Genomic DNA, 22,566 nt, shown 5'->3' with positions numbered 1-22,566 from the left:
GTCCCTAATAGTATATTCAGGTTATTTCAACAATGTGAGCTGAGGTTTATGCTTATTGTATGGATTCATGCATGGAGCAGCTGAAGCTTTCTGGTATTTGCAATAGCTGAAGCTAATGAAATCTAATAGATGACTGGAAAGAACTTGTGAATAGATTCTTTTAAAAAAAATAAAGAGAGCAGGAGAAGAACAATCTAATAAGCTAAACTTGAAAGAACAGAAACATATGGAGTACATTTCTCCTGATGTATGGATCCAGTATTTTAAGAGAGCAGAGGCAAAATGTTTCTTGGCAATGTGACCTTTGGATTTTCCAATATCCTCTGAAGTTGTTTAGTAGCTTCTGGGACCCCTCTTCTCCTGAATGAATGGTAGCCTACATTCCATCCAGTTTTCTTACATTGAACATTTATTTACTAAGCACTTTCTACATTCAAGGGACTGTTAGCTACATAAGTCAATAGTACATATAATCCTGCCCTCAAGGAGTTTATACTTTAGTTGAAGGGATAAAATGGGTCCACAAATAACTGGTTGAAAAAGAGACTATGTAGACTCAGTGAAAAGAATGCTGGATTGGATTGTTGGGTGACCTGGAATTGACTCTTGATTCTACTGACCCATTACTCCTCTCCTTACTGGGAGATAAGTTCCTTGAGAGTAGGGAATGTTTTGATTTTCTCTTTGTGTGTCCAGTACCTAGCACAGAGAATGGCAAATAGTGGTTGCTTAATAAACACTTGTTGATTGATCTGTGTGATCTTGGGCAAGTCACAGCCTCTCTCTGTAATAAGAGGGTGAGATAGGAGATATTGCATATAGCAAGAATATTAAGCAAAGTTTCATGGAAAAGTGTCATCTGAGCTCAACCTTGAAGAATGAGTGATATTTCAATAGGCAGAGATGAGGGAAAGGAGAAGTCAAAAACATAAGTCAAGGCACTGCCTGTATGTGGTAAAAGGGTCAGATGGGTCCTAAAGGAATGTGGTGTGAGATGAAGGTGAAAAGGTTAGAGTAGAACCAGACTGTGACTGGCTTGGGAGGTCAGAATAAACTCTGTACCTTAATATTTATTTGTCATATATGGTGTAATGTTCATTGCAGAAATTGCCTATTTTTTTCTATCCCTTGACCTATTTAGCTGATTTTTTCTGGACCTGTTGGTCCTCAATATGATATTTATTGATTTTGTTGAAATAACCAGTAGAGAGACTTTTTGATGCCATCTAGACAAAGGTGTAAAGACAAATGCTTAACAAGCAGAGGAAGGAAAAATGCACACACAAGCCAATTTTAAGTTTAAATTGTATTATTAACATTTTCTACATTACTTTCTTAAGTCTAGAGACAATCAACAGAACAATAAACAAAGCCCTGTTTTTCAGCATTTGCCAGTTTCTAAGGTGTAAATCCTGACACTGAACATTTAACAATTAGTCCTCAAGCCAGCTCCAGCACACCCTTGAAATAGTCACCCTCTCCTTTACACAGACACTCCCATATGGGAAATTTAACTCCACGGCTTCCTTGAAGAAGAAGGGCCTATTTATCAATAATCATTTTACAAAGATGTTTTCTGAGTCCTCCTGGGAGAATAACCATTATCCATATGTCGATAGCAAAGAAGTAAGTCAATAAACATTTATGAGGGAATTCTAGGTCCCAGGCACTCTGCTAACTTCTGGGGATACAAATAAAGGCAAAAACATGGTGGATATACTTAAATTGATCTAAAGGAGCACCTTTCCTTTCTTTCCCCTCTTTTTCTGTTTTTTTTTTCCTGGGGCATAACAAATCACACAAAGACAAAGAGGCAGAGAGGAATGACCACTTGACTGAACCCAAGAGAGGAGGTCAAAGTTCCAGAGCTATCTCTTGGCTAATCTCTCTGGGAGCTCAAAGGCAACCACTTTTCAGAGAAATTGAGTAAAGCAATCTAAACAGATCAACAAGTTTTCTTACAGCTGGCTGCTCGGATGGGGAAACTAAGGCAACATTTCCCCAATTCCCCTCCCCCTCAAAGTATGGGGCCAGAGTGTCCATTTGAAAAGCAAAGGATGGAGAGCTTTGCTCTGAATGAGCATTATTGTTCTCTCAACCTGCTTCTATGTAATGGAATTGAGGCAGTCACCAAGCAGCTTGAAGACAGGTTAAAAGCATTCCAACAAAGAGGCCCCCGGGAGCTCCTGAAGATCAGAAATGCATAGTAGTGTGGGAAACGAGTAAGTATGCACAGTCACTGGTATTGAACCACTGCTGGCAACTACCTCCACTTGGCAGCAAATATTTGAATGTGTATTTTCCTCATCTCTTTTCCTTCTCATTACTCTCATCTTCCTTTCTTCTACTGATTGTGATATTTATCATAGCCCAGAGATAGATACATAAATCATAGATATGTTGATAGGTAGATAGATAGATAGATAGACAGATAGAGCAAGCATTTATGAAGTATTTATTGTGTGCTAGGCATTGTGATAAGCACCGTGGATAAAAAAAAAAAAAACAAGAGAACAAGACCATCTCTATTTTCCAGGAACTTACATTTTAATAAGAGAAAACAAAATGTAAAGTGGAGCTATGAAGCATAGGGGGAAGGAAGGAAATTATCCATTTGAGGGTCAGGGAGCTAGTGCATTGGTGATGCAAGAGGTAGAGTAGCATGTGAGTAGCATGGCTGGGCCTTTCCATAGTGTAACAGTTCCAAGGACAGCAGCCAGCCTCTTAAGAGACAGCAGTCGTGTCTCACATTGTCATTTTATAAGTGATCCATCTTGTATGAGAAGTCCACCATATCTGTGGGAACATTATAGCAGAATAAACTGCCACATGTCAAATACTCAGCCCAATTAACTGCAGCATTCATGATCATGAGCGCATAATCATGGGAGTTGATTTGGGGTCTTATGGGAGATTCAAAAGGCAGACTGTACAGAAGACCTGTGGCCTTGAAGGGCACCCTGAGGGCAGGTGAGTCTAGGGAGAGGAAAAGGCAGAGCCTGAGGAAAATTAGAACTGTGAAGACCATAGCAGTGAAAGGAAGCAGAAGGAGCCCCAGATTTGAAGATGGAAAAGAGAAATCTCCTTTTCCTATGTATGAACTTGGACAAGTCATTTGAAATGGGCTTCAGTTTCTTTAACTATAAAGGTGATCTTCCCCAAAGTGACCACGTCACTCCCCTCCTCATCCATCTCCAATGGCTCCCTGTTACCTCTAGTATCAAATACCAAAACCTGTTTGGTGTTCAGAACTTTTCACAATCTAACCCCTTCCTAGCTTTTCAGTCCTCTCATAGTTTACGTTTAGCTTTACACTGTTCCATGTCCTCCACTAACATCCAGTGATACTGTCTTCCTTGCTGTTTCTTGCACAAGACATCCCATCTCCCTACTCTGCATGCTTTTAGTGGCTATCCCCTGTGGTTACTATACTCTTCCTTGTCTCTGCCTCCTGTCTTCTTGACTTTTTTCAATTCTCAGCTCGAATACTAGCTTCTGCAAGAAGCCCAGTATTCCCAGTTCTTCTGAATGTCTTCCTTCTGTGTTTATCTCCAGTTTATCCTATCTCATGTTTACACATAGTTGTTTACATGTTGTCTCTTCCATTTGACTGGAGCTCCTTGAGAGCAGAGACCTTGTTTTTGTCTTTCTTTGTACCCTCAAATGTTAACACAGTGCCTGGCACATGGTAAATGCTTAAAAAATTCTCATTGACTGCTGTTTATACTTCCCTTATCTCCTTAAATGTCAGGTTGCAAGCTGTTGTCAGGGCACCAATCTCTATTCGTAGTTATGAACAATCTCCTTCCACTCAAAAATTTGATGTTTCTAACCTACTATAGCTTCTTGTTGTTATTATTCAGTCATTTCAGTTGTGTCTGACCATTCATGACCCCATTTGGGGTTTTTCTTGAGAAAGATACCGGAGTGGTTTGCCATTCCCCTCCCTAGCTCATTTTGTAGATGAGAAAACTGAGGCAAACAAGGTTAAGTGACTTGCCCAGGGTCACAGAGCTAGGAAATGTCTGAGGTCAGATTTGAACGCAGGAAGATGAGTCTTCCTGACTCCAGGGCCAGCATGCTATCCACTGCACCACCTAGCTGCCCAAACCTCTTATAGTCTGAGAGGGCAAATAGCCAACTTCCTTAAAATCATACATAAAGTAAGAGGAAGTAGGCTCCAATTGAAGACCTGAGGACTTCTGCTACCATCAAAGTGCATAAGCTTTAGTGAATGGGTTTGTTTGATCTATTTGAGTCCATTAAAGATTTTTTCCCCTTCTTCCTGGTTCTTAGCAATTATGTATAGACAAGATGGCCAGATAAATAACAGCTAGATTAGTGTGATGTTATCAGATACACTTCCCCCCCACCCCATACTTTAATTTATGGCCAGATAACCAAGCTCTCATTAAAAACTAAGGAAAGAAAATAGATCTAGTTGCTCATATTGCATGACATTTGACACTCTGATTTAAAGCTATATTCTGAAACTGTTGAAGTGGATCTTAATTATAACTGAAGGGCTTACCACTAGGAATAGAAACAGGTCCAGTTCAGTTAGACAAACAGTTATTAAGCCCTATGCTAGAAACTGGGCAAATTCAAAGATAGAAAACAACACAATCACTGCCCCTGAGAGCTCAGTCTTTTCCAGGGATTAGAGCCAGGTTTTGATTTCATCAGCATGAGAAACTGCCCATGTGCATGCAAACTCCTCCCATACATGCAGTTAATCCCCTCACCTCTAGCTTGGTCTTAGAGAAGGGGTTATTAGCTTTTTTTGTCAAATGGACCCCTTTGCAGTCTGTTGAAGGATCTGGATGTTTTCTGAGAACAATGTTTTTAAAGGCATAAGATAAAATACATAGAATTACAAAGGAAATCAATTATACTGAAATATAATTATTAAAACACACATGTATGTATACATGCATACAGATATGTGTGTATGTATGTATGTATATATAAGTTCACAAACCTTAGATTAAGAATCCTATTTTAGATAGTTGCCAGAGGCAGTAATTGGTCATTGTAGATGGTGCAGTGCATAGAATGCTGGATCTGGAGTCAGGAAAACTCATCTTCCTGAGTTCAAATCTGGCCTCAGACACTTACTGTGACTTTGAGCAAATCACTTAACCCTGTTTGCCTCAGTTTCCTCATGTGTCAAATGAGCTAGAGAAGGAAATGGCAAACCACTCCAGTATCCTTGCCAAGAAAATCCTAAATGGTATCATGAAGAGTCAGACATGACTGAAAAACGTCTGAATGGTAAATGTCAGAGATAAGACTTGAATCCAGGCTTTCCCGACTCTGAGGCTAACCTTCTATCTGCTATACCAGGCTGTCCCTCAAGGGAGGATAACACATGTAAACAAATAATTAGTTAGAATGTGGTTAATATGTAGAAAAGAGAAGGAAAGTAATTATAGAGGGAAGAATCATTTTTACTTAAAAAGGGAAATCATCAAAAGCTTCATGGAAGAGGTGTAACTCTTGATCTTAGCCTGAAGGAATCAAAGGATTTCAACAAATGATCATATTGAGGGACTCCTTTCCAAGTCTGTGCAAGTGTGGTGAGGTAGGAAAGAGAGCAGGATTAAGTTGCAGAAGCACAGTTGTTCAGTTTGATGGATAGGCTGAAAAGGCAAGTGGTACGTACGGTCAATAGAGCACTGGAACTGGAGTCAGAAAGAACTGAGTTCAAATCCAGCCTGAGACCCTAACTAGCTTTGTGACCCTGGACAAGTCACTTAACCTCTGCTTGCCTCAGTTTACTCATTTGCAAAATGGGTATGATTATAGCACCTACCTCCCAAGGTTGTTGTAAAGATCAAATAAGAATATTTGTAAAGTGCCTACGAATAATAAGAGATATAAATGCTAGTAAATATTGGATATTATCATTATCCTTGAATGCCCAGATAAAGAGTTCATATTTTATCTTGTAGGCAGGTGGGAAATGGTGGAAGATTTTTGAACAGTGGAATGGAGTGCTTAGACCTCTATATGAAAATTTCTTTGGCAACTCTGCATAGTATGAATTGAAGAGGTAGGAAGAACAATTAGAAAGCAATTAAAAACAGTTTAGAGGAAAAATAACAAGAGAAATAACAAATAACAAAAGCCTGAAGTATGCTAGTGATAGTGGGAATGGAAAGGAGGGGCTGGATTTAAGAAATGCAGCAGAGGTAGGATGAGATGACTTGGTGACTAATTGCACGTGAGAAATGAGAAAGTAGGAAGAGTGAAAGGGGACTTCAAAGTTGCAAGCCTGGATGATGGTGAGGATGGTCACCCCCTCAACAAAACTAGGGCAGTTAGAAGAGAAGGGAAGATTTAGGAGGGAATGAGCTCGGTTCAAACCAGTTGAGTTTCAGGTGTCTCTGGGATGTAGAAGCAGGCAACGTGGTATGGGAGCTCCAGGCAGAAATTGTCTCTAAATATGGCAAGCTTTTACAGACTGGACTTTATTCGTTCAGAGTAAAACATCACCATGTCACTGATTTTGAATTTAGCACATTTCCACATCATCTATAGTGACAATGATAAAAATGAAATAATTGGGTGCTTACTCAATACATTCCATAGGAATTAGACTCTAATTTCCAACTTTAGTGGAGCTGACCATCTTCTTTATTAGTGCTTGTCAGTGCATAAAACAGGTAGTGATGGTATCTTTCTGATGTTTTCATAATTAAGATAGTTACTCCCTAGTCCCATCCTATCTTTCAGATCTTTCCCCCCCATTACTCTTCCCAGTTTGAACTCTTTACTCCAGTCACACTGCTTTGCTCCATCTATTCTTCCAACCATATTTCATTCATCTCTGCTCCTTTTTTTTTTATTAATCTCAAAGTGCCCTTCACCTCTCTTTTCCATCTATCCTAGTCATACCTTGCCTTTAAAGTACTGTTTGAGGTCCAACTTCTCAATAATAAAAGCAATAACTACTAACATTTGATTCTTTACAGCCTGCAAAAATATTTTCCTTAAGATAGTTTTATGAAGTAGATAATAAAATTATTATGATGTCAGAATTCAATTGAAACATTTATTGAACATTTACTGTTTGTAAGGCTCTGTATTAGATGTTGGGGATACAAAGACAAAATTTAAAATAATCCCTACCCTCAAAGAGTTTAATATGACTCAGAACCACAGAATTTTGGAACAGGAAAGGTCCTTCTCTAATATTGCCAACAAGTGGTTCATTGTCCAGCCTGCAGTGACAGGGAGGGGAAAACCCCCTACTTCCCAAAGTGCTCTATTCGACTTTTGGACAGCATTAATTGTTAACAAGTTTTTCCTTGTGTCAATCCAAAATCTTTTCCTCATTGCTTTCTGCTTTCTGAAGCCAAGGAAAACATGTCTAATACCTCTTTACTTGAGAGTCTTTGAAATATTCAAGTGTTCAGCTATCATACCCCAACTAAGTCATTTCTTCTCCAGGCTAAACATCCCCAGTTTCTTCAGTAGATGCTCACACGGCATGATTGCAAGGCCCTTCATGATCTCGGTTGCTCTCCAGTTTCTCAATGCCTTTCTTGAAATGTGGATTGTAGAGATGAACATGATGCTTCAGATGTGATCTGATCAGGATAGGTGGGGGCAATGGGAATAAAATTTTACTCTTCTTGAATGCAGCCAAAGATTACAATAACTTTTTTGGTTGCTGGATACCAGTGACTCATATTAAACCTGCAATCCACTGAAAACACGAGTCTATTTCAGATGAACTGAACTGCTTTCTAGTCACGTCTTATCCTCTTTGTACTTGTAAACTTGAATTTGTGTGTGTGTGTGTGTGTGTGTGTGTGTGTGTGTGCGCGCGCACGTGTTCCTAAGTGTAAGAATTTAAATTTATCTCTATCAAATTTCATTTCATTTGGACGCTTTTCCTTTGAGTTAAAATCTCATCTCCCTGAACTTCTACTGATTGTTGCTAGTTCTGCCCTCTGGAAATGAGTGCAAGTATAATCCTTCTTCCACATGATAGCCCTTCAAAATCTTCTCCCCCACCCAACCCATCCCCATCTTTTCTCTCGGCTAAGCATTCCTGCTTCCTTCAGTTGATCCTTCTATGTTCTTGTGAAAGAAAAAAAAAAGATACTATACTTTGCCTCAGTTGAGACATAAGCCTGTCAGAAACAATTCATAAATTTAACTAATTTTGTCTCGGTCTTTCTGCTTAGAGGGGGAAACATCCAAAGCAGCAGAGCTTCCCAGTGCCTTTGAAAGTCAAACACAAGCCACATTGGAGTTACAATTTATAGGATCCCCAAACAAAGAAAAATTCACAATGAGGAAACACAGTTACAGAGCTTAGGTTAAAAATCAATCAGACATAACAGTTGCCACTTAAAATGATGGCACATCCTACAGGACCATTTCCTTGACCAGTAAGTCCAATCAAAGGGTGAGTTAGGCAATATCCTCAACTAGACTAAGGTCTGATCTCTAAGTCTGATTCCCACACTTAATTCATTTTTTACAGGCTTTTATCATTAGTTCTTTAATCTTCAGTTCCTTGACAGAAAGTGATTAGACCTCTGGAAAAAGAGGGTGGGTGCATTTAGTAGAGAGCATTCTTTTCCTAGAAGTATGATTAAGGAAGTTTGGAAAAGACTTTACTCTGGAGAAATATTAATTTCTTAACCTTTAAGCAATAGAGGGCTTTCATATGATTGTACAACACATTCTCTGTTCTCCTCAGTGTTTTTCTTAAAACGTGACATCCCGAATGGAATATAATATTCTAGATGTGGTCTGACCAGGACAGAGAACCACCAGACTGTCACCCCCATTGTTCTGGACACCATGCCTCTCAATGAAATCTAGTATAATATTAGCTTTTTTGGCTACTCTTTTCCCAGTAGGTGTGGCTCACTAAAACCCAAGATTTTTTTCTTTTATTTTACAAATGAAGTTACAGGCTTACAGAAAAGCTTCTCCATTTTACAGATGAGCAAACTTAGAGGAAACATTATTTGTCGAAGCTCACATAGATACTGTATCAGAGCCAAAATTTGAACCCGTCTATTTACTGACCAGACTCACCAGATTTTCAAGCCATAGTAATTTCTCCCTCCTCTGAAATTGTTTTATACTACTATCTGTATTATTGTTTTAATTTTTCATCTCAGTGGAAGGCAGGAATCATGTCTTTTTCTTCCTTGTATCCTCCACAACTACACCATGCATATGACAATTTCTTAGTTAGATTTTGCTATCTTACTTGCTTCTCTGATAGCCTGCTTATTGCCTTAATGAAAACTAGTGAAAAAACAGTGTTTTGTCTTGAAATTTTAAGTAACATGATTCTCATTTCAAATTTTTTTCTTTCAAAGCATGTGCCCCTATATTGGAAATTTCAGGAAGAAAGATGAATGTGGTTTAATGGAAAGTGCTCTGAACTTAGAATCACAGCATCATAGACTTAGAACTTGAAAGGATCTCAGAGGTCAAGGTTATCTAGTCCAACCTCTTTATCTTACAGAAGAGGAAATAGAACCTGAAGAGATTAAGCGATTTGCCCAAGGTCATGCAGGAAGTAGCAAATATGGCACTTGAACCTGGTCCTCTGACTACAGAGAAATGGTTTTCCCCCTGCTCGATACTGCCTAGTTTCTAGTCCTAGAGCATCTACTGATTAGTTGTGTGATCTTGGTGAGTCACTTAACCTTCTCAACTTTAGTTTGTAAAGAAAGGAGATTGGACTATATAATTTCTAAGGTTCCTTCCTGAACTTCTATGCTCAGTATGAAGAATTATCAAATAGAATGATACAAAAAAAGAAAGAAATTTGGAAGAATAAATAAATGAATGGAAAAGCATTTAAATGCTTATTACGAACCGAACAATGTGCTATGATCTGGAGCTACAAATAGGGAAAGAGAGTTCCTTACCTACAGCAGGCTGAGCTGTAGGGTGGATGGGATGGCCAAGAAATCTAAAAGGTTTTGTAGGAATACAAATGACAATACCATCAGGTATTTCAATTACATCATTAGGTCAGATGATAGCACTAGGGACCTGCAGGATGTAGAGGTTGAGCAAATGGTAAGATCCAATCTCAGAAGAAATAGAGTGGGTGACTTCCATCTCATCCAATCTGTGTGAGCAGCCAAGCGGTATGGAAAGGATTCTTTTCCGGGTGTTCTTTCTGCCCACCAGGGGAGGAGTTAAGAAGGAAAATAATTGAAAAGTAAGCAGGGCTTTCATCTGTGTTATTTGAATACCATGTCTCATTTAATGAAATCTAGAATAACAATAGCTTTTTTGACTACCATGTTCCCCCGTTGACCTCTCTTCCTCCCATATAATGGGAACAGTTATAACACAAACACAACCCAGACAACAACAATAGCAATTGCACAAGTGCTATTGGGAAAATTCTCATCACCCTTATTCTCACCACTGTCTCCCACATCATTGTGACAGACACTACTGTCAAAGATAGATAGATAGATAGATAGATAGATAGATAGATAGATAGATAGATAGATAGATAAAATAAGGTCAGAAAGGCTAGTTGGGGCAATATTGTGCCATCTAAGGTGTTTGTGTAGGCAGTAGGCAATCAATAAAGGTTTTTCAGCAAGGGTAGGAAAGTGTCATGGTTAAACTTACATACAAACTTATATATAAACTTTGTTTTGGTAGGCTAGCTTAGATAAAGATAAAATTTGAGGTAGGAGCATCATGTAATAGGCTAATAGAATAATTCAGGAAAGAGTTGAGAGAATACAAATGTGAAAGATGTGGAAATAGAATCCTGCTTAAAATAAGTGGATCAGTGACCAGGGCTAAGAAATAACTACCACCATGTTATCTCTCTAGCTGAATTTCAAGATTGAGGACTAAAAGATGGCTCATTCCTGCCTTAACCCAGAGGCCTCTCTGCTTGTGTGCAGGAAAAAATGTCCAGTCTTGGCCAGTAGTAAAATGATTTTCATCATTATAACCTTGTTATCAATGGTTTCAAACTGCTGAAAAATTTTCCTTCAGGGCTGCAACTGTCTATATTTGGTCTTGCGCCAAAAGGTGTAGTATTTGAGTGAAATTGGTCTCGCCATTCTTCCCTCAGGGGAGCATGGAAATATGTTTTTTATTCTTAAAAATTCAGTTCCCTTCTTGGCTCAAACAACTGAACTTATAACCATCAACTTCATATCTAAGTCAGTTTCAATAAAGAATCAAATCTCGTAAAATGTTAAAATGTTTGAGCTAAGGTAGGAAAGTAGCTTAAATCCTATTCTTAGAATAGGAGCCAAAAGGAGAAGTTTATGGAGTGTTCAGGTTCATTCTATCAGAGGTGTGCTGCAAATTGTTAAGTCAGAGAAAGAAGGAATTAGCAGTTTCTAACTAAATGGTTATTTATACTGTCCTCCCAAATATTAACATGGTAATAATAGAGCCATATTTTTCTTACTCTTTCTGTTATTCTAGTTAGGAATGAAATATGTGGTAAAAAATAATAGACTACTATTGCTTATGATTTTAAAATAACAAAAATTAAAGTCAAATCCTATTAGAGCCAGCACTTTCTCAACCTAAATGTCTATTTAACAAAGTATTTCCAAGATGTAGCCACTGGCCTACATACTACAAGAAGAATCACAGCATGTTCAGAGATAGAGGGGATGGTAGAAGCCCTGTACTGATAATTACATATAATATAAAACATACAAAAATAGGAATTTTAAACAAATGAGATAAAAATGAAATAATATTTGATTCTAAAGTCAATAGATAGTTACTGAACAGGACAATGATGTGGGCAGAACTTCACTTTAGATAAATCACTTTAGCAGCTGCATGTAGAATGGATGAGACAGACAGAGGGAGAGGGAGAAGGAGAAGGAGAGATTAGAGACCTGATTTGAGATAAGAAGACCACTTAAAAGGCTATCTCAATATTCCAGGTCATAAGTAGCAAGACCCAACTATGGAAGTAGGTATGTGAGGAAAGAGAATAGAATAGACGGGAGAGAGATGGAAGTAGAAACAAGATTTCATAACTGATTGGATGCTGAAAGAGTGAGGAGCTCACATTTCTGAGGTTACACATCTGAGTGACTGGAAGGATGATGGTACCCTGAACAGAAATAGGAAAGTTTGAAAGGGGGTGAATTTGGGAGAAAAGATAACATCATGAGAGCTGCTGTGCCCATTACAAACTATCTATTCCTCCTCATCCTGTAGTACTTCATTCCACATCGAATGAGAAGGAGGATGGGGCTCTTACTCACTTCCTGACTACCCTAGAATGCAAATCCCACCCTTCAAGGAGTGCCTGACGCAGTGTCACGGAGGATAGCAGTAAGAATGAAGATGATGGGGATTTTTCAAGTGACACCTATACAGTTTTGCTGTTTGAGTTTGTTTGTGTTATGACTGTTCTCAAGGGTCCCCAACCTGGCTCAGGAAGGGAAAAACTTGGAGCTTACCTAGCAAAGGGAGAAGACAGAATGGGCTAGTGTTGGTGGTTAATGCTAGCTGAGTTTGTTTTGGAGACAAGTCCCAGGACTGGCTATTGTGGAAAGAACGGGATATAACTCATATTCCCGCACTCTGATTGGCTGACTGTACATCTCTTGGGATTAGGCCACCAGCCCTCCTCCCCCTCCCCCTTTCACCATATCCTGACCTCCACTTTGGAGACCATTGTTCTAGTTTATCAACTTCTTCAGTCATTGCTCTGTCATCAAGTATGTTATCCATCGCTCTCAGGTTCCTGCCATTTGTAAAGTTGATAAGTATGGCTTATTCATTTATCCAGCTCATTGTTCAGATATGTTTATTGGCACAGTGTCAATCACAAACCCCGAGAGCACCAGTAGACATCTCCTTCCAAGTCTGTATCTAACCACTGATAACTTCTCCTCTGGGTATGACTATTCAACCTATTCTGAATCATAGCCATATTATTGTCTAGCTTACTACCTTCCATTGTTTCCACAAAAATATCAAGACACTGTCAGCAAGTTAACCTAAATATAGGGAAATTATATCTGCAGAATTTCCATGGTCTATCAGATTAATAACCCTATCCAGAGAGAGAGAGAGAGAGAGAGAGAGAGAGAGAGAGAGAGAGAAAGAAGGTTAATCTGGCCTTTAGCAAGTACAGAGGCTAAGCAGTAGTTCACAGATCATCCTCTCTGGATTCTCCTGTGAATCTTGCGTGACCACTTCTTCATAAATCCATGCTGACTCTTTGCAATTAACATTCCTGTTCTAGATGTTCCTGATCATCCCTTTAATAATGTTTTCTGGAATATTTTCAGGAATTGAATTCAAGGTCCCTGGCCTCTACTTTTCAGACTCCATTCTTTCCCATTTTTTAGAAAATCAATGCCTTTTCTTTTTTCATTCTCATAATCTGACAAAAATCATTGAAAGGGTCTCGGTAGTCACATCTGCCAGTTCTTTCAGTACCCAAGAATGTAATTTGTCTGGGCCAGATAAATTGAACTCATCAAAGGCAGCCAGGCTCCCTCTTCTCCTTTCTTATCTTGGGTATCATCTTTCTATAAACCATTTTTCTTGTCTTTTCTAGCCCAATTATCATTCTCCTTGAAAAAGAAAAAAGAAACAAAATAAGATTGGAATTGCTCTCCTTTTTCTCCATCAACCAGAGGGAGCTAACTTACTCCCTTTTTTGATTTTCTTCTTTTACCTGATAATAACATTTGGAAAAAAAATAAAAACCGCTTTTTGGATATACTTAGCTTTCCTCACCAGCCTTTCACCTTGTTCTGAGCTGTAGCACTCGTAACATTATTCTTATAGGACTAAACTCCATTTTCATACTCATGTAAAAAAGTGGTCAGACCATCTAGGATCTATAATTCTGTGACCTTTAAGGTTCTTTTTAGTTATAAAATCTTAAATCTAGATGGTTTGACTCCCTCATTTGACATATATGTAAAAGTGAGATTCCCTCAAATCAACTTAGATTTGTCAAAGACATATTCATGCATCTATGTGTCTGTGTATGTATCTATATATAAATGATTCGGCAAAGACATATACATCTATCTACGTAAACATATATATTATGTTATATTATATTATATATAAATATAGTGATATATATATAGTATTATATTATGCAATATATAAATTATAATATGTTGTTGTTGTTCTGTTGTTTCGGTTGTGTCTGACTCTTTGTGACCCAATTTAGGATTTTCTTGGCAAAGATACTGGAATGGTTTGCCATTTCTTTCTCCAGCTCATTTGGCAGATGAGGAAACTGAGGTAAAGAGGGTTAAGTGACTTGCCTAGATTCCCACAGCTAGTAAGTGTCTGAAGCCAGATTTGAACTTGCGAAGATTTTCGAGTCTTCTTGACTCCAGACCCAGCCCTCTATCCACTGGATCACCTAGCTGCCCTCATATATTATAATATATAAATTACATCATTATACATAATCTAATTTACCTATTTTGGTTATAATACTTTATTTGTATAGACAGATATATCTGACAAATCTAAGTTTATTGGTGAGTTGCATGTACAATATTTAGTAGTACAAAAGTATGACAAAAGAATTTGGTTAGTCCCTTGCAGGTCATTATAAAAGGATTTCATTTGCTATCACTTTAATAATATGATTTATGTCAAATTTGGGCTACGGCATCAAACAGGAAAGAACAGTGACCATATTCACCAATTAGACTCATAATAATTCATATTTACCTAGCATAATAAGGTTTATAAATTTCATTTCTCAAGACTTTTAAGGTTGGTAAAGTATTAACTGCCTTTGACAGATTAAAAAACTAAGATTCAATGAACTTGTCACATGTCTTACATAACTTTCATTGTAAAGACTTGAACTCATGCCTTCTCTTGATTATAAATCTATGTCTTTTTCTCCTACACCAAGCTGCCTCTAAGTCATAGAATTGTTAATGGCTTCCAAAATCATATGAATTAGATGATCTAAAACTACTTTAAATGAATGGTCTAATTTCTTCTTATGGATATCCAAGACATTATAGGCACCACAAAGAATGAATAATAAGAAAAAGACTTTTTTGAAAGACATAGGTTCATAGCAACATAGTTTAGAGCTGGAAGGAACCCAAGGCACCATCTAGTCCAAATCCCTGTGGACCTGAGAGGCTTGTTCAAGGTCACAGAGGTTGTAACTGTCCAGAGTTGAGATTTGAATTTGGGACTTCTATTCCAGAGGCAATGCTCTTTCCCACACACTTTACCTGGATGAAATAGTACGATCTAACTTTTTGCTTTGTTAGAAAGTTCAAAATCCCAAATTTGTCTCATTCTATTTTGTGCATGCATTTGAATTCTATCCTTTGTTACTTTTAGCAACATTCCTGATGTTTTGTTTGTGAATATTCAATAAATCTTAAACTGCAAGAAAATATGCAACTAACATGTATACATACTTGTGAAATTCAAGTACTTTATCCTATACTCAAATTTATAACCTTGGTGAACCAAAAACGCACTTAGTTCAAACAAATGACTATAATTGACAGTAGATGCATCAACTTGACTGTCATTAGTGAATTTATCATTGTCCTTTGTGTTTCAGCCATATGGATTTCAAACCAATCAAAAATTCATCATAAAGAGGTTGAGTATTTTAAGGTAGGTTTGTATGACAGGGAAATCGAAATATAAATCTTCATATGCAAGAGAGTGCCTATAAATGTGCACACACAATTATGAAATTGTTCATGATAGCTTTGTGGAGGGGCTGTATATCAAACATGTTGCTACTGATTCCCAGTGATGAGATAATGTCTCTGACACCTGAGTCACCCTAAAGTTTAATCATTATAGTTAGAGTGCACTCATTTATGTTGGTAAAGTAATGTGGTTTCTTAGTACAAGTCAGGACAATTGCCTTCGTGTTTCCAGTGTCTGTAAAGGCTCACTTTTTAGTTCATATTATCTCCTAGAAATAGATCATTATCATTGCCTGTATTTGTAACATCAACTGTTCTAAGAGCCTGAAGTTAGGCAAAAATGACATATTGTTCCTTTACAATGTTCTAAAAGTCCTTGTGATAAAACTCGTTCCTAGCTTTATGCATGATAAAATCTATTTTAGGAGCTGCTTTTGCCTTGTCCTTTCACACTTCATGAAAATCATTAACAGGCAAGAGCATGAATATCAAAGATCTTTATGAATTTACTTTTGCACATGTGCAAAATGAGAAATGTGGGTTTTTATTCTAATGTAAAAGCACCAGCATTTTCATTTATATATATATAATCAGCTTGGGTAAAGATCTTTTATTACAACTCTCCTTTCTTCAACCATAATGACCAAATCAATGAACTTTTTCAATTTTTTAAGTACATGAATCACTCCATCTTTTTGCTTAAAAATGTTCTCACGATATTTAGAATTTTTGAAGATTAAGTTCTACTCAAAAAAAATAAAAAATGTGGCATTTTTCTGCCATGCTTATTGACAAAAGTATCACCAATGTCATCAATATTGGTAAGGGCCATTGGCTTTAGGTTCCATCTTTGTAGTTTTTTGGGAAGACATAAAATAGCTTGTCTGAATCTGAATAGATTTTAAATGTATAAAAATATTTCATTTTTGTCTAATGGCACCTAACTATTATAAACACACAATTTAATACATTCACTCCTCAGTACTCTGGCCTTAGCATTTGCCACATAGATTGTTAGTACAAAATATGAGTCTTTGCTCTTGTGAAATTTAGCTTACATTATATGATAATGCCATATCCTTGAAGCATAGGATAGCCAGGGGCTTCTCAAATGAGATTTTTTTTGAAACAAATAAGGTATTGTTATATTTAGCTCATATAATATAATGTCATATCATTGAAGTATAGGAAGTCTGAACTGCTCACACGGGATCCCTTTAAAGTAAACAAGCCTTGCTAAAGTAGTATGGAAATATTCTCAACCAAATTGTCTCATAGGTTAATTATGGGTAACAATGGTGTCAGAGTCCTTTTTTAAAGTCTTGTGCTTTGGCACACAAAAAGGAGGGGTTATATTTGTTTTACTTGGCCTCAGAGGACAAAAAAAAATTGCAAGGAGGCAAACTTAGCTTTGCTATAATGAGAAACTTCTGAATAATTAGAGCTCTCCAAAAGTGGAATGGGCTGGCTCTTGGATTTAGCTGGTCTCCATGTTTTGGGGGAGTCTTCGAGGAAAGACTCACTGGCTGTGTTGTAGAGAGAGTTCTTTCTTAGGTATGACTTGTACTAGATGGCTCCTGAGATCCTTCTCCACTCTGAGATTTTGTGAACTAATAAACTGGAACTGCCCAGATGGGCCAGACCTTTCTGTGTTGAGGTTCCTGCTGAATCTGATATAAATAAATATCGGTGACCTGAAATGAAATAGCCCAGTGAAGTTGCATACGTGGGCCTAGGTTCTAATGTCAAAGTGCAAATCCCAGCTAGTTAAAAAGTACTTTGAAAAATCCCTTAAATTTCCCATAAAGTATAATGTGGTATCTTTAACAGGTGGCATTTAAGGAGACTTGTATCTCTTTAAAAGAAGGAAGTTTGGTTTTTTTTTAAGGTTACAGTTGAATCGTTTAAATTAAATGCACACATGATATGATTCTATCATATAGGCAATCTGCAACTTAAAAAATCTTGATTAACAAATGAACTTTATATTTGAGCACACCACTCTAGTATCTTTGCCAAGAAAACCTCATGGCCAAAGTCCATGGGGTCATGTAGAGTCAGACACAACTGAACAACAAATAGAAGTCCGAAGATCTGAGTTTTAATTCTAGTCATCATTTCCATCTTGAGCCTGTTTCCCCATCTACAAAATTATCTCTAAGCAACTCCCTTCCAGCTATGACATTCTATATATCTATTAGATATAATGGTGAAACAACATCATGCAGTTAACAGGCTTATGGGGACTGTCCTGGGAACCTAAGCACCATTTTAATAATTTGTTTTTAAGGTAGAAAAATGACTTCCTGGTAAACAGTTATCCAAGAAACCAACTTAACAACAAACATTTGAAACACAAACTACTTGTTAATTGAAGACTGGTAGTAGTGGGATAATGTCATATTTTCAGGTTTCAATAAAAAAGTACTTGCCCACGGCCTAATTCTTTTAGGTTCAGCCTGATTTCTGGTGTATGTTAATTGGCATGGCTGAGTTACCTGGTACTCAGAGCATTCCTGCAGCAGAACCCTAGGGCCTACCTTAATTTTCATTGAACCATAATAATCAGAATTGGAAACATATACTGAAGCATGTGTACTACCAACACAATAGACATAGTGATTCACAGGCCCAATTTGCCTTATGTTTCCTGTCTCACATGATGAATTTCTTTTCTGTTTAGTAGGAGAACAAAGTAAAAAAAAAAAAAGGAAGTAGCAATCTTTCTGAAATTAGAAATATTGTACGGATTTGCCATTTTTATGTTCCGAGTTGAGAAAAGTTATATTTTGTAATGAATTCCAGCTTTTGTTCATAACTGAACATGTCCTTGGTATGGTTTATTTCATTGAATGACTTTCAAGTCGTCAAAAATAAAATGTCACTAAACCTTGGTTAGTATTTTATTATGCACAGCTGAGTAATCAGTGAAGTAATGTAGAGAAAAAAGGGCTATCCAGAGGCTCTACTTAATTTTCTTTGAGAAGAATAATTATGTCCATCTATATATACACACACATTCAGATTCCTTGAGGGGGACAGTGTATTTTTTTTTCATTTGTTTTAGACTTAAATACAAAAAGACAAAAGAAGGGAAAAACATTTCCATTTGCATAGCACAACATAAAAGGAGGATTCAATATAAAACCATAAATTTCCATTTCAGTTTCCTTTTTAAAAAAAAACACTATGTAATAAATACTACACATCATTTTCAAAGCTACCCTGTTTTTCGTGTTTCCTTATAGGTTTTCTTTTGTTCTCTGTCATGTACTTTTTTTTCTCCCTCCCTCCTCATCCCGCCCTAGAGAAGGCTACCATTAGACACACACACGTATAATACACATACATATATGTATATATGTATTATGTATGTGTATATATAAAACCTTACTATACATACTTTTATTTATCAGTTCTTTCTCTAGATGTGGATAGCATCTTCCTTCATAGGTCCTTTGTAGATGACTTGAGTATTTATAATACTCAAAATTACTTAGTTATTCAAAGTTGTTTTTAGAACAATATTGCTGGTTCTATTCATATTCAGATTTTATAAAACTGCTCCCTCTTTCCATCTACCCCATCTGTGTGTGTATGTTGGTTCTGACCCATTATTTCATGGTTCGGTAAGCTCCCTCCACCAATGCTGATCACCAGCTGATTTCTAATTTACAGTCTTAGGGAGTTGCCTGGGTCATTGAGAGATTAAATAACATAGCAGCAGTCAGAACTACTATGTGCCAGAGGCAAGACCTGAACTCAGGCCTCTCTATCTCCCAAGGCCCACCCACTGCACCACTCTGTCTCTCCACTGCAGTATGGTTCAAAGACAGGACTTGGAACACGATTTTTCTGATTTTCAAGGCCAGTCCTCTCTCCACTTCAGCAGGTTCTCACTAGGCCTCACCAATCTTTCTACCTACCTACCTACCAATGAGGGGAAGAAGGTGGGGAGTCTGATCATACAATTTTATCAGTGTAGAGATCTCAGAGTTTAGAAACTACACTGATCTTAATTTAGGTCCTAAAAGTTGCCTGGGGGTGCTAAGGGTTAAGTAACTGACTTGGCAGTTGTCACATTTCTGATATATGTCAGAAGTAGGACTTAAAAGTCATGCCTTCCCAATACTAAGGCTAGATTCCTAGCCACTGCTCTTACAAACCATACTGCTTCTCATATGTACCCACATATACACACATATGCATTTCACCTTCCCAATACTCCCTGCCAAACTTTGGGGTTAACCACCCACTGCTTGTGACTCATCATTTGCCCCATCCCTGATTAGAGAGACAACAACCCCTATTGAGTATTAAGTATTTTTTTTGTCTTTTTTTTAGGGGGAGAGGGTTGGGCAATGGGGGTTAAGTGACTTGTCCAGGGTCACACAGGTAGTAAGTGTTATGTGTCTGAGGTCAGATTTGAACTCCAGTCCTCCTGACTTCAGGGCCAGTGCTGTATCCACTGCGCCACCTAGCTGCTCCCCTTGAGTAGTAAGTGTTAAGAAGGATCAAGGAGAAGACATATACCTTCTCGTTACATGCACGTACGCATGTTTTTTTCACACACACACACACACACACACACACACACACACACACACACACACACAGTTTCCCAGAGACTGATAATTGAATCAACATTACCTCTGCAAAAGTAAAGGGACTGACAATTCTACTGCCCAATGGCTCTGCTCAGTATATCTGTAAGTTTTACTCTTGGGCTTAATTTGGAACCTTTGTTGATACTAATCATAACAATAATGATAATAATAATGACAATGACAGTAGCTCACATGTATTGCATGAGGTTAGGTAGTACAAATATTATTATCCTTATTTTACAGATGAGGAGACTGAGGATAATGAGGTTAAGCAGATGTCCCAGAACTAGTAAGTAATGCAGCCAGGATTAAAATTCAGAGAGTCTTACTACAAGCCAGCTCTCTCTCCATTACACCACAGTGCTTTCTCCATTCTGTTTGTCCCTTCTCCTTTGAACTAAGCTTCTGACTTTGTTACACAGCTTCAGAACTTAGATGGCTGGGATCCCTACTGTAAAAAACTCCTTCTCTTGTTCTGATGTTTCTATCCACTTTTACCCATCTGTAAGAGCCTACCTATACTTCCAGCCTTCCTCAGGCTCATCTGTCCTGTGGTGCCTTAACCTCTAGACTATAACACCTGCTATCAAATATTGGACAACTCTCTTTAAATACACGCAAACTTACACATGCACACACGCAGTAAAACAGAAATAGTTGGACACAAATTACAATTTAGCTTTGTGTGTTCACCATCATAAGATAACAGTCTCATCAGTTTCTTTACTACATCAACAATTTCTAAAATCCAGAAATGTTCAATGAATCTCAAGTCAACAAACATTTCTATGTGCCAAGCATTCAGCTAAGTCCTGGGAATACAGATATAAGCAGAATAAACTATAGTCCCTGCCCTCAAGGAGCTTGCGTTCTAATGGTGGAAGATAAAACATAGAAAGAACCTGAAGTGTGTGGGTGGAGAGAGATGAAGGTACCCAGGTACCTGGTGGGACGGGGTGGTAAATAAAGCCCAGAGAATCTTGAGTGCATCCTCAAGAAAAATGAAGACCTGGTCAGCCTGAGCATCCTCCTTAAAATGTAGTTTCTGGGTGAACCAGACCATTAGAGGGAAAGAGTGGAGGGGCCTTCTGATGTGTGAATGGAGGATTGGGAAATGCTTCCTGTAGAAGGTGAGCTTTTACATGGGATTTGAAGTAATTCAGGGAGACCAGGAAGTGGAAATGAAGAAGGACAGCATTTCAGGAATGGGAGTCCACTGATGAAAATGTCTGGAGTTTGCAAGATGTAGTATATTCTATGAGGAATAGTGAGGGGGCCAATGTCACTGGATCACAAAGTACATGAGGAGGGGATATATGTTATAAAAAGACTGGAAAGATGTGTGTGTATGGGAGGTGGGAAGTGAGGTTGTAAGGGACTTTGCATATCATGCAGAGAAATTTATAGTAGATCCTAGCACTCATAGGGAGCTACAGGAGTTTATTGAGTAGGCAGATGACATGGTCAGACATATGCTTTAGGAAGATCACTTTGACAGCAGAGTCGAGGGTGGATTGGAATGAGGAGAGATTTGTTCCAGCGAGACGAACCAGTAGGCTATTCTAATAGGCCAGGTGGGAGGCGATGAGGGCCTGCACCAAGGTGGTGGCAGGCAATGTCAGAGGGCAGAAAGGGAGGATATATGGGAGAGATATTAGAAAGGTAAAATTAATGGCCTTTGATAACAGATAGGTTATGGGGGTGGAGAGAGAGTGAGGAGTCTAGGATCTCACCTAGGTTATAAACCTCAGTGACTGGGAAGATGGCCAAATTCTTAACAGTAATAAGGAAGTTAGGAAGAGAGGAGGGTGGAAAGGTAAGAAGTTCCATTTTAGATAGGTTCAGTTTAAGATGTCCATTGGATATCCAGTTGGAGATGTCTCAAAGGCAGTTGGAGATGCAAGAATGGAGGTCAGCAGAGAAGTCAGGATCTAGATAAGTAGGCAAGAATCATCAGCATAGACATGATCATTGAAACCATGGGAGCTAATGGGGAAGTGTAAAATCCAATCCCTTTGTTTTACAGTTATGGAAACTGAAGCCCAGAGAAGTTAAGTGACTTATCTAGTGTCACTAGGTAGTAAGATACAGATGCAGGATTCAAACCCCAGTCCTCTGATTCCAAATTCTATTATGTTGCTACTCTGGTAGAAGTCGTGTTTCTACAATCCTACAGTTTATCTGGTTAGCTTATAGAATTTACCAGGTTAAAGTTGCAACTGTTATGTGCTTATTGACCTGTTTAATGGCCAAAGACTAAATATATATCCCTCAGCCAGCTGTGTTAT

General features: G+C 38.0%; 1 protein-coding gene across 4 annotated transcripts in view; it reads left to right on the top strand.

Annotated features, from left to right (window-relative positions):
- Positions 1 to 22,566, top strand: part of OTUD7A (OTU deubiquitinase 7A) — a 412,217-nt gene that overhangs the window by 214,787 nt on the left and 174,864 nt on the right. Inside the window, exon 4 of one of the 4 annotated variants that reach the window (XM_020968633.2) lies at positions 15,575 to 15,630. The exons of the other annotated variants lie outside the window; for them this stretch is intronic. The gene's annotated coding sequence lies outside the window, so the exon portion shown is untranslated. The remainder of the gene's footprint in view (positions 1 to 15,574; positions 15,631 to 22,566) is intronic. 4 annotated transcript variants of the gene reach the window in all.

This window comes from Phascolarctos cinereus, unplaced genomic scaffold (assembly GCF_003287225.1).
Source record: "Phascolarctos cinereus isolate Bilbo 61053 unplaced genomic scaffold, phaCin_HiC Scaffold_3;HRSCAF=262, whole genome shotgun sequence".
Classification (NCBI taxonomy): domain Eukaryota; kingdom Metazoa; phylum Chordata; class Mammalia; order Diprotodontia; family Phascolarctidae; genus Phascolarctos; species Phascolarctos cinereus.
The sequence above is the reverse complement of the archived record's forward strand: the minus strand, read 5'-3'. Positions and strand labels throughout refer to the sequence as shown.